The sequence below is a fragment of the Oncorhynchus nerka genome, linkage group LG14 (genome assembly GCF_034236695.1).
Source record: "Oncorhynchus nerka isolate Pitt River linkage group LG14, Oner_Uvic_2.0, whole genome shotgun sequence".
NCBI classification, from domain to species: Eukaryota; Metazoa; Chordata; class Actinopteri; order Salmoniformes; family Salmonidae; genus Oncorhynchus; species Oncorhynchus nerka.
The window spans coordinates 66,386,950-66,399,221 of record NC_088409.1 but is presented as its reverse complement, the minus strand read 5'-3'; the positions used below and the strand labels follow the sequence as shown (position 1 = coordinate 66,399,221).

At 47.5% G+C, this 12,272-nt stretch overlaps 1 protein-coding gene across 1 annotated transcript in view; it reads left to right on the top strand.

Moving 5' to 3' along the window:
* LOC115141730 (protein phosphatase 1L-like) overlaps positions 1–12,272 on the top strand; it is a 59,866-nt gene that overhangs the window by 20,171 nt on the left and 27,423 nt on the right. The gene's annotated exons all lie outside the window — the stretch shown is intronic.

Sequence of the window (12,272 nt, the reverse complement as noted above, 5' to 3'; positions counted from 1 at the left end):
TGACTCCTATTTTTGTGTATTTGAGCGTATAGCCGTAGCATTGAAATGGCCTGAAGAGGTATGGTGTCTATTACTTCAGTGTAAATTAACTGGTAAAGCCCAAGAGGTTTTGTCAGCGCTACCTCTGGAGGACAGTTTGAATTATGAAGTGGTCAAAGCTACTGTTCTTCGTGCCTATGAGCTTGTGCCTGAGGCATACCGACAGAGATTTAGGTCTCATAGAAAGTCTTCTAGTAAGACTTATGTGGAATTTGCTAGAGATAAGGGAAATCTGTTTGATAAATGGCATGCTGCTAGTAAGGTAACTGATTTCAACTCTCTCCGGGAGTTAATCTTGTTGGAAGAGTTTAAAAATTGCTTACCCGAACGCATTGTAGTTTGCCTAAACGAACAGAAAGTATCCTCCCTGGCAGAAGCGTCTGTGTTGGCAGACGAGTTTGTGTTGACGCACAAGAGTGTATTTTCGGCTCATACTGAGAGTAGAGCCACTGAGTTTCCTACTTTTAGCCCTAGTCGGCCAGCAGTAGTATATCAAGCACGCCAGAAGAATGAGCGTCCCTGTTTCTATTGTCATAAAGTGGGACATATGATTAATGATTGCTTCATGCTTAAACGCAAACAAGGGATGCCTCTTCGTGCGAAGCCGCCAACAGGTGTTGCTCTAATTCGTACAGTTGTGAGGTCTGCAACAAAACAGGTGCCTCAGGGTAACTGTAGTTTGAAAGTCTCAGTCCCCGACCGCAATTATGAACCATTCATTTTCGAGGAGTTTGTGTCCCTAACGAATGACGAAGCGTCTCAGCGTCCGGTTAAAATCCTTAGAGATACATACTGGTGCGGCGCAGTCATTTATATTGTCTGATGTGTTACCCTTATCTGACGATACATACTGTGGTTCCAGTGTGTTAGTGCAGGGTATTGAAATGGGTTTTGCCCCAGTGCCATTGCACTTTGTGAAAGTACCCTCTGAGTTAATCAGTGGAATATTCAGAGTGGGGGTATGTCCTATGTTGCCAGTGAAAGATGTGACCTTTATAATGGGTAACGATATTGCCGGAGGAAAGGTAGTACCCGTATTGGAAGTATTGGATAAATGACCACTCTCTCGAATGAGCTGGCACAGAGTTATCCACATGTGTTCCCCGCTTGTGCTGTCACTCGTGCTCAGGCACGACAAGAGGGTGACGTGATAGATTTGTCGAACACTGTTCTGTTCAAAGAGGTTGATCAAGAGGATGGATTGTGTGATACCTCTGAGCAGCTGATCACCTCTGACAAACAGCCCAGGAAAGAATCAAAGAACGTTGAACTTATTGCTGATGCAATACAGTTACCAGTCACTCGTGAGCAGCTGATTGCTAACCAAAAGGTTGACAACAAGCTTGCTAAATGTTTTTCTAGTGTTGTCTCATTGGAAGATGTAAAGAAGAAGAATGTGGCTTACTTCATTGATGGTAATCTCCTTATGCGTAAATGGAAATCCCATGTTCACGCGGGTGGAGATTGGAATGCTGTTTACCAAATCGTGATTCCTACAGCCTTTCGACAAAATGTATTATCCCTTGCTCATGATCACCAGTGGTCTGGTCATTTAGGAATCACAAAGACTTATGATCGGATCCTTCGACATTTCTTTTGGCCGGGTTTAAAACCAGATGTGGCTCAGTTCTGTCGGACATGCCACACATGTCAGATAACAGGGAAACCAAATCAGGTTATTCCTCCCGCTCCTCTTTGTCCCATACCTGTCATAGGTGAACCATTCGAGCATGTGGTGGTTGATTGTGTCGGACCGTTACCGAAGACAAAATCGGGTAACCAGTTTTTGTTAACGATAATGTGTATGGCTACAAGATACCCCGAGGCCATTCCTCTGCGAAGGATTACAGCCCCGGTAGTGAGTAAAGCCTTAATAAAATTCTTCACGACATTCGGGTTACCTAAGGTGGTACAAAGCGATCAAGGTACCAATTTCCTATCCAAGCTCTTCAAGCAGGTGTTAAAATCCTTGTCAATTACGCACCGTGTGTCAAGCGCCTATCACCCAGAGTCTCAGGGTGCGCTTGAAAGATGGCATCAGACACTGAAGTCTATGCTACGTAAATATTGTTTGGAATCTGAGAAAGATTGGGATGAGGGAGTTCCTCTAGTTTTGTTTGCTGCTTGTGAAACTGTGCAGGAGTCCCTAGGTTTCAGCCCGGCTGAACTAGTGTTTGTTCACACAGTGAGATGACCAATGAAAGTCCTTAAAGAACAGTTCTTGTCCCAAGAGTTGTGTACAGGAGATGAGAATGTGTTGGACTACATTAGTCGCTTTCGTGAGCGCCTACACCAAGCTTGTGCTCTCGCAAAGGCAGCTCTGTCTTCCTCACAGAGGAGCATGAAAAGACACTATGATAAAGAGGCTGTTTCTCGTCCACTACAGCCAGGTGACCAAGTACTGGTGTTATTACCTGTTCCAGGATCTTCACTGTCAGCTCGTTTCTCTGGTCCTTATTTAATTGAAAAGAAAATAAGTGAAACTGACTATGTGCTTCAAACTCCTGATAGACAACGCCGATCTCGTGTGTGTCACATTAACATGTTGAAAGCTTACCACACCCGACCCATCACACAGTTAGTTCAAAAACAGAGGACGGTACTGCTGTCTCCTCTGCTACTACTGCTATGATAGTGGACTGTCATATTGATGATGTTGATGGATTGGAGTTGTGCAATACTCAGCAGCAGTGTGTTAGATTGCCCAACTCAGAAATGCTGCTCTCTATCCAGTCAGGTCTGGTTCATTTAACGGATGGACAGGCCAATGATATTGTGAGGCTACTACACAGTTTTCCATGTCTCTTTAATGACGTTCCTACTCGCACAAACGTGTTGGAACATGACATTAATGTTGGAAATGCTACACCTATCAAGCAACACCCATATCGTATCAATGCTTCCAAGAGGAAGATAATGAGGGATGAGGTGAAATATTTGTTGGAGAATGACCTGGCTAAGCCAAGTTCCAGCCCTTGGAGTTCTCCTTGCATTCTGGTTCCTAAACCTGATGGTACGTCCAGGTTATGTACGGATTATCGAAAGGTAAATTCTGTAACAATGCCAGATTCGTACCCGTTACCCAGACTGGACGACTGTATCGACACTTGGTGCTGCTAAGTATGTAACTAAGTTGGACCTCTTAAAAGGTTACTGGCAGGTTCTGTTAACTTCACGTGCTTCTGAGATTTCTGCCTTTGTGACCCCAGACAACTTCCTACAGTACTCAGTCATGGCTTTTGGGATGCGAAATGCACCAGCCACTTTTCAACGACTGGTTAACTCCGTATTAGCTGGCGTTCCTAATTGTAGTGCATACCTTGATGACCTAGTGATTTATTCGTCTGAGTGGTCAGATCATGTTGACTCTCTAAGGGTAGTATGTGAACGGTTGGCAGCTGCTTCTCTCACCCTGAACTTGGCAAAGTGCGAGTTTGGGAAGGCTACTGTTACCCATCTCGGTAAAGAGGTTGGCCATGGACAGGTGCGCCCTGTTGATGCCAAGGTCTTGGCTATAACTGCATTCCCTGCACCTACCACCAGACCAGAGCTACGCCGCTTTTTAGGGATGGTTGGCTACTACCGTAGCTTCTGTAAAAATTTCTCTGCGGTAGTTGCTCCATTGACCGATTTGCTCAGTCCGGCTAGATCATTTGTGTGGTCCCCTGATTGTAAGAGAGCTTTTGAATCTGCGAAAGCACTCTTATGTAGTACCCCTGTACTTGCTGCTCTGGATTTTGAACAACCGTTCAAGCTTGAGGTAGATGCTAGTGCCAGAGGGGCTGGGGCTGTTCTACTGCAGCAGGACAAGAGTGGAGTGGATCATCCTGTTTGTTATTTTTCCCGTAAATGTAATAAATGTCAAACAAACTATGCAACAATAGAACAAGAAGCTCTTGCTTTGTTGTTGGCTCTGCAATACTTTGAAGTATATATTGGTTCCAGTGCCCTACCAGTGATTGTATATACTGACCATAACCCCTTAGTGTTTCTCCACCGGATGTACAACCAGAACCAGCGCCTTGTGCGTTGGGCGCTGATTGTACAAAATTATAATTTGGAGATCCGCCACAAAAAGGGTTCTGATGATGTATTGGCAGATGCTTTGTCTCGTATGTAATGATGATTTTTGAATGTTTTGCAAGGTTGACTTTGTTATTGTTGTGAGTATTCATTGTAATACTGTAGTCACAATCCCTAGGGTTGCTCTTTTAAGGGTGGGAGTGTTACGGATACCAGTATCCTGTGTGTGTATTCTGTGTGTGTGTGTATCCTGTGTTCTTTTCTCTCCTTCTCCCCTCACTGTTGAAAATCATCACTCCCCAATCAGTCACCAATCCAATCATCAATCAGAAGACACACCTCCTCCTGTTTCCTACCCTATCACAGTTCCTTTCCCTTGGTTTAAAAACCCTGTCAGTAGTTTGCTCTAGAGCTCAATCTCTCTGTAAATGCCATGTCTGTAGGTCTCTGTGTTTCACTCTCTCTTTGTGTATTAACCTCTCTTTTGTTTGAGCACCTCCATAGCACTTTGTCCTCACCTGTGAATATTGTTTTTGGTTATGGTGTTTGTTTGCTGGTGGGAAAAGGGGAAACCAAGACAAGTCGCCCATGGGCATACACTACCCGTAGGTAGACTTAGTTAAATACACTAGTTAGAACTGGGCGGATCACCCACTGTATTTTTGGTTAGTTCGTTAGCTGTTGTTAAAGTAGGCTAGTCTAGCTTAGGGGTGTTTTTGAATACTTATTGTTTCTTTCCTTGGGTTCAGCTCAGCCCCTTTTCCTGCTCCCCCCATTACCGTGTGTTTTACAATAAACCCTGAGTTTGACGGTAGATTTCACTTGTCCTGGTTATTTCGTTCACACTTTTACTTTGTCACTATTATAATTTGCATGAGTTAGGTTACGGGTCTCATTACCATCCCCCCTAGACTGTCGGGCCAAAAGGGATTCGTAACAGAGGACATGGAGGGAAGACATGGAGGGAGGAATGGAGGACATGGAGGGAAGACATGGAGGGAAGACATGGAGGGAAGACATGGAGGGAAGACACGGAGGGAAGACACGGAGGGGAGAATGGAGGGAGGAATGGAGGGAGGAATGGAGGGAAGACATGGAGAGAAGGAATGGAGGGGGGAATGGAGGGAAGACATGGAGGGAGGAATGGAGGGAAGACATGGAGAGAAGGAATGGAGGGAAGACATTGAGGGAAGACATGGAGGGAAGACATGGAGGGAAGACATGGAGGGAGGAATGGAGGGAGGAATGGAGGGAAGACATGGAGGGAAGACATGGAGGGAGGAATGGAGGGAAGACATGGAGGGAAGACATGGAGGGAAGACATGGAGGGAGGAATGGAGGGAAGACATGGAGGGAAGACATGGAGGGGGGAATGGAGGGAAGACATGGAGGGAAGACATGGAGGGAGGAATGGGGGGAAGACATGGAGGGAGGACATGAAGGGAGGAATGGAGGGAAGACATGGAGGGAGGAATGGAGGAGAAGGCATGGAGAGGAAGACTGACTAGTAATATTGGTACAACAAGAGGTGCAAGTTGGGTTATTTAGATGGAGTGAGGGGACATGAGGCTTTGTTTTTAGTGTGTGGTGGTAAGGTGTTATTGAAATGAAGAGCCATCAATTTATTCATAATATGCATCCCAGGAAAGCAAATCACCACGGAAACCAGGCTTGCCTCAGTGTGAGACACGCATCTGCCCTACAGGATGATGCTTTCTCTCTCTCTCTCTCTCCCTCACGCTCTCTCTTTAACAGTACCCCTCTTTCTCTCTCATTTCTGCCCTTATTTTAGGGGTGCCTGTTCAACATGCATCATATATATATATTTATATTTATATATATATATATATATGGAAATTAAACACACAAGCTGTGTGTGGGTGTGCGTTTGCCTGTTTGTGACTAAGGTTGCAAGATACTGGGTATTTTCAATAAATCCTCAGGTTTTCCTGAATTCCTGGCTGGTGGATACCTGGAAGGGAATAAGGGGAATAAGCAGGAATTACCGAATTTACTGAAATTTCCTAGAATTTTGCAAGTCTAGTCAAGTCTTACCTGTTCTCGAATTATCAGTCTTAGCTGTACCCAAATCCCACTGTTGAATGTGATCTGGGATACCATCAGGATGTGATGTGGTGTCGGGAGCTGGCAAGCTGAATGGAGATGAGAGCCTATGAATGGATGGTTAGAGGAAGGGGATAAATGGATGGAGGAACTCAGGAAGCCAGGAGAGAAGGACCGAATCGTAATGGGAATTAGGATGACATCTCCTGTCAGTGTGGCAGTGTGTTGCCTGGTATAGCGAGAGTCATTTGCCTGTTGATACTGATCTAGAATCAGCTTGCCTTCCCCAAATCCTTACCTTAACCCTGAGAAGGAACAAAACAACATTGACCATAGACCAGTGTCTAGGGACCACTTCATCCTACTCAGATCTCTGGGAATGCTTCCACATCTGACAGGAAGAGAAGAGGAGGAGGGAAAACTCAAGAACAGTGAAGCAGTGTTCTTGATTCAGAAGGCAAACAACTCCTTCCTTTTCTCTTCTCTCCCTCCTGGTACAGGCCCTGCTTTCATGAGCCTGATGGCAGGTGTAAACTCTGCTTGCTTCTCTCAAACTACACAGCTGACAACACAGGAGGTTGGTGGCACCTTAATTGGGGAGGACAGGCACGTGGTGATGGATGCAGTGGAAAGGTATCAACAACATCACATGGTTTCCATGTGGTTCATGCCATTCCATTCGTGCCGCTACAGCCATTATTATAAGCCATCCTCCCCTCACCAGCCTCCACTGGCTGACAACTGGGGGAATTATTTCATGGTTAAATCTTTCATCCTTTCCATTATTTGTTTTTGCAGTACAAATCACTCTTCTAATATTGTTCTGTTGGGATTTTGGGAGCTCACTTTCTCTGTTCACCTTTTTCTGTAATTAAGAGCAGGGCAGGTGTCCTCCAGTTGGCTTCTCAAAGGAGAGCAAGAGAGAGAAACAGGCCTGCATTATTAATGATACATGTTAGACCTTTATCATGCCCTGAGCTGGAGAGACGATGAGATGGAGACGGACAGAACGAGAGGAAGGAGTGAGGTAGTGTGATATCGCATTGTACCTGCAGTGAAGAAGAAAAGTGCAAATAGACCTTTCAGGTCTAAAGAGTGCATCTAGGTGATTGCGTTGGATTCGGTGAGTTTCTTCGTATGTGAGGTAGGGGCCTTTTGCTGCACGATGAGGCAGAAAAAACATAGTGGTAGAGGGGAGATGACTTCAGAGCAATGGGGGTCTTTAGTTCTTCCAGGAGAGGGCTTAACCCTTGCCCTGTCACCCCCACAGCAGGTGAACCCTGCCCTGTCACCCCCACAGCAGGCGAACCCTTGCCCTGTCACCCCCACAGCAGGCGAACCCTTGCCCTGTCACCCCCACAGCAGGCGAACCCTTGCCCTGTCACCCCCACAGCAGGCGAACCCTTGCCCTGTCACCCCCACAGCAGGCGAACCCTTGCCCTGTCACCCCCACAGCAGGCGAACCCTTGCCCGGCATGTAAGGGTAGGCTACTGATGAAGTGCACGAGTGTGCACTGCGCGGTCAGTTTTTGGCCACCTCAGTGACGCGTCTAGGGCTGTCAGACAGACCATAAAGAGGCGTTCAGACATGAGCAATCAAACGGGAGATCATTCCAGTCCAGATTAATCAAACATGAAATGATTGATCAGGGGCTTGAGGGTTATTTAAGACTGCAATCATTTTTCTGTGTGAGCGATACAGTGGGTGAACAGGTAGTTCATCAGCCAGAGTAATGTCCCAGTTGACGGGGTCAGGTCCAGAGGAAAGCCCAGTCTCCCCTGCTACTGTTGAATCATCCATCCGTGGGGCTCATCAGGACTCATTCCTCTGTCGCTCTGTCTCTCTGCATCTCTCTCGGGATCTGAATTCTGGGGGGGGGAGAGAGAACACTAAGATGTTTGTTGTTGACATTGTTTTTCTACTGTGCTCCAGGATAAGGAATTGTGCTGTGTCTTCATCACACATCCCCACTGAAATGGTCACCTTGTGAAATTGAGATGTGTGTAATCACCATTGTGAATGAGGTCAGTGGGCCAGGGGAATAGCACAGGAGTAGTACCAGGGTTGGGTTGCTGCTGGACTACACCCAGTATCCAGGGTTGGGGTGTTGCTGCTGGACTACACCCAGTATCCAGGGTTGGGGTGTTGCTGCTGGACTACACCCAGTATCCAGGGTTGGACTACACCCAGTATCCAGGGTTGGAGTGTTGCTGCTGGACTACACCCAGTATCCAGGGTTGGGGTGTTGCTGCTGGACTACACTCAGTATCCAGGGTTGGGGTGTTGCTGCTGGACTACACCCAGTATCCAGGGTTGGGGTGTTGCTGCTGGACTACACCCAGTATCCAGGGTTGGGGTGTTGCTGCTGGACTACACCCAGTATCCAGGGTTGGGGTGTTGCTGCTGGACTACACCCAGTACCCAGGGTTGGGGTGTTGCTGCTGGGCTATACCCAGTATCCAGGGTTGGGGTGTTGCTGCTGGACTATACTCAGTAACCAGGGTTTGGGTGTTGCTGCTGGACTACACCCAGTATCCAGGGTTGGGGTGTTGCTGCTGGGCTACACCCAGTACCCAGGGTTGGGGTGTTGCTGCTGGACTACACCCAGTATCCAGGGTTGGGGTGTTGCTGCTGGACTACACCCAGTATCCAGGGTTTGGGTGTTGCTGCTGGACTACACCCAGTATCCAGGGTTGGGGTGTTGCTGCTGGACTACACCCAGTATCCAGGGTTGGGGTGTTGCTGCTGGACTATACCCAGTATCCAGGGTTGGGGTGTTGCTGCTGGACTATACTCAGTAACCAGGGTTGGGGTGTTGCTGCTGGACTACACCCAGTATCCAGGGTTGGGGTGTTGCTGCTGGACTACACCCAGTACCCAGGGTTGGGGTGTTGCTGCTGGACTACACCCAGTATCCAGGGTTGGGGTGTTGCTGCTGGACTACACCCAGTATCCAGGGTTGGGGTGTTGCTGCTGGACACTACCCAGTATCCAGGGTTGGGGTGTTGCTGCTGGACTACACCCAGTATCCAGGGTTGGGGTGTTGCTGCTGGACTACACCCAGTATCCAGGGTTGGGGTGTTGCTGCTGGACTACACCCAGTACCCAGGGTTGGGGTGTTGCTGCTGGGCTACACCCAGTATCCAGGGTTGAGGTGTTGCTGCTGGACACTACCCAGTATCCAGGGTTGGGGTGTTGCTGCTGGACTACACTCAGTATCCAGGGTTGGGGTGTTGCTGCTGGACTAACCAGGGGTTGGGGTGTTGCTGCTGGACTACACCCAGTACCCAGGGTTGGGGTGTTGCTGCTGGACTACACCCAATACCCAGGGTTGGGGTGTTGCTGCTGGACTATACTCAGTAACCAGGGTTGGGGTGTTGCTGCTGGACTATACTAAGTAACCAGGGTTTGGGTGTTGCTGCTTCTGGACTATACTCAGTATCCAGGGTTTGGGTGTTGCTGCTGGACTATACTCAGTTACCAGGGTTTGGGTGTTGTTGCTGCTGGACTACACCCAGGACCCAGGGTTGGGGTGTTGCTGCTGGACTATACTCAGTTACCAGGGTTTGGGTGTTGCTGCTGCTGGACTACACCCATGATCCAGGGTTGGGTTGCTGCTGGACTATACACCTCTTTGCCATACCGTGGAGGCATCCACCAAATGTGTTTCAGGGAACTTCAATTATTGTCCATCTCCTACTTCTTAAATATTGAGCACAGAGAGCCTGAAGGGGAGTAGAGGAAAATAAATGTCAGCATTCCCACACACACTCACATCATGCGCACACACACAAACCTGCCACAGAGGTGTGTATAAAAATAGACTGGGGATCGGATATGGGGCGAGAGGACAAGTGAATGTATAACGGAGGTCTCAGGTCAGGCCTGTGGAGAGGAAACTTTGAACTTCTCACTCATCTATTCTGTCGCAAGCCTCTCACGCTCTCTGTCGGTCTGTGTCACGCTCCTGTTATACCTCTCTCTACCTGTTTTATAGGCCAGGTATTATCTTTAGGGTGCAGACAGGGACAGAAGCTGGGGGTTTATTGAGTAAGCAGGTTTTTCATGGAGCTGTATGTGTGTGGGGGGGGATGGAGCAGAGTACAAGAATGGCTGTGAGTGGTAATGGCAGGATAGTATCAAGATGACTGGTAAGCCTAGTAGTTCACTGCTCTGTTAGGAGATATTGTACAGTGTTGTTCTCAGCCCAAGGACGTTTGTTGGGTGAGATACAGATCTCAGTGCTCCCGGCTGTGTTCTAAAAGGAAATACTCACAATTATCTTTCTGTTCATTTTGAAAAATGGCTGTTGTGCACAAGTTCAATCCGCTTCCTACAATAACCGTGTGCGTGTGTGTGTGTAAGCATCAAGTTCACATTGTCTCTCGTTGTCTCAGGCTCCACCCCGTTCTCTCTTCTTCTCTCTCTCTCACCCCTACTCTCTAACCTCTATTCTCTCTATCCTCCTCTGTCTTTCTCAACCCCTCTCTACCTCTGTCACTTCTTTCTTCCTGTCCATCTCTCTGTTTCATGGTGAGGTTGTTCCCTCCCTCGCTCTCCTCCTCAGCAGGGTCCACAGCTAAAGTGTTTTTATGGCCAGTGTTGATTTGTCAATAGGAGTCTAATTACTGGCCCCAGAGCCATAGCGCCGAGGTGGGGAGCGCCCATGTGAGAGTAATGGCTGGTTTTACCTGTTCCCTTAACGCCAGCGTGTCTGTGTTATTACACACACACACACACACTGCAGTACCAACACCATATAGATCACAGAAATTACAGGCCTGCAATACCTAACGAAAGGAATTCTGTAAAAAGGTGCAAGTCTTAGCATTTTGGCAGCTGTGTGTATGTGACTTTGAGAGATGGGAGTAAATCTTGCTTACATCCTTGCTGTAATGTTTGTATATCAGCACATCTCTGTGCATTACAATCTTTAACACACACACACACTGGAAAGCATGACACACCTTGAATTCATTGCATGCAGTATGCATGTATTTCAGCATTCTTCAGTGAGTCTTTTGTTTCTCAAGCCTTAATCCTAATTGAAATAGTCTACAAAGACAATTTCCTCCTGTTGTCTAGTTTGTTTAATGTGCCTCATCTTCTGTAATGGTGTCCTCTGTCCTCACAGGGACACACACTGATCATTCTGAAGGTGTGTATGAATGCGCACGCATGCTTGTGCGTGTGTTGCTTTCATGATTCCTATCACTTTATGGGTAAAGAGGTTGTGTGTGTGTGTGTGTGTGTGTGTGTAGATGGAGGAGACAGATGTCTCCTTCCCTTTCACTGAATGTGAATCACTTCTCAGTGAATATTTTCCCATCCTTATGAGTAAGCAGGGTGTGCGTTGCTGTCATAATGCCCATCTCTTTATGAGGAAGGAGGGACGTGTGTCGGTTTAGAAGTTGACTCCCCTGAATGTCATGATTTTAAAGGTGGAGATGGTCACCTTGACTGTTTATTGGCATTCAAAAGAGCCAACCATCTGTGCCACTGACCCCTGGGGGGGCGGGCTTTTGCATGTCAAAGAGCTTGATTGTGCCGAAGGGACCTGGAATGTCACAGCTGGCAAGGTCAGAAAGAACAGCCAATTGAAGGGGTTGCTCTGATGACGTTTGTTCATGTCAACACAGTCTTCACACCTCGCCAAATCTCAACAGTCAATACTGAGGCTTTACTTCACCACACACACCACTCATAAGAGGAAGAGCCATTCGTCTGTGGGTTTCATTCAGTAAGCTTCCTCCGTTAATGTTGTTAGTCACCTCTCCACTTTCACAGCCCAGCGTTTTAGATCTCAAACCTCCATTCACTTTGAATTTACAGCATTTCACGCCCCCAGTCCACTCTGTCACAGAGCCCAGTGTAGGCTACCACAGCCTCAGTCCTCCTTTTCTGAAATATGAATATTACATTTGAATCTGATTTGCCGGTGGAATGGTGTGTGTGTGTGTGTGTGCGCCTTATCAGCATCTGTCAGGAGTGCTCCCAGTCATGAATAGAGCTCCCTTCTGTCCTCATCTACAGCTCTCTCCTCACTCAGACCCCCCAAGCTCTCTCTGCCCATCACCTTTCCTTCCTTTCACCCCTACACCCTCCTTAGCTCTCTACTCCCACTCTTCTCCTTTCCCACTTCACT